We start from the raw sequence: 212 nt of genomic DNA on the forward strand, positions 1-212 counted from the left end.
TGATATATATATACTTTTTACCCCCTCTTTATCTTTTTCGACCCAGACCCTTGACCATATTTTCTCTTTTGAAATGTGGGATTATATTTTTACCCCCTCTTTGCCTTTTTTCGACCCAAACCCTTGACCATCCCGTGTGGAAATCTCTCCATCTTATCCCCACTTATTATTGGATTCCGATGAGATTTCCCCAAGAAATGAAAACCAAAAGG

The sequence above is a fragment of the Vollenhovia emeryi genome, unplaced genomic scaffold, assembly GCF_000949405.1.
Source record: "Vollenhovia emeryi isolate VEMERY1.0 unplaced genomic scaffold, V.emery_V1.0 DF940205.1, whole genome shotgun sequence".
Classification (NCBI taxonomy): Eukaryota; Metazoa; Arthropoda; class Insecta; order Hymenoptera; family Formicidae; genus Vollenhovia; species Vollenhovia emeryi.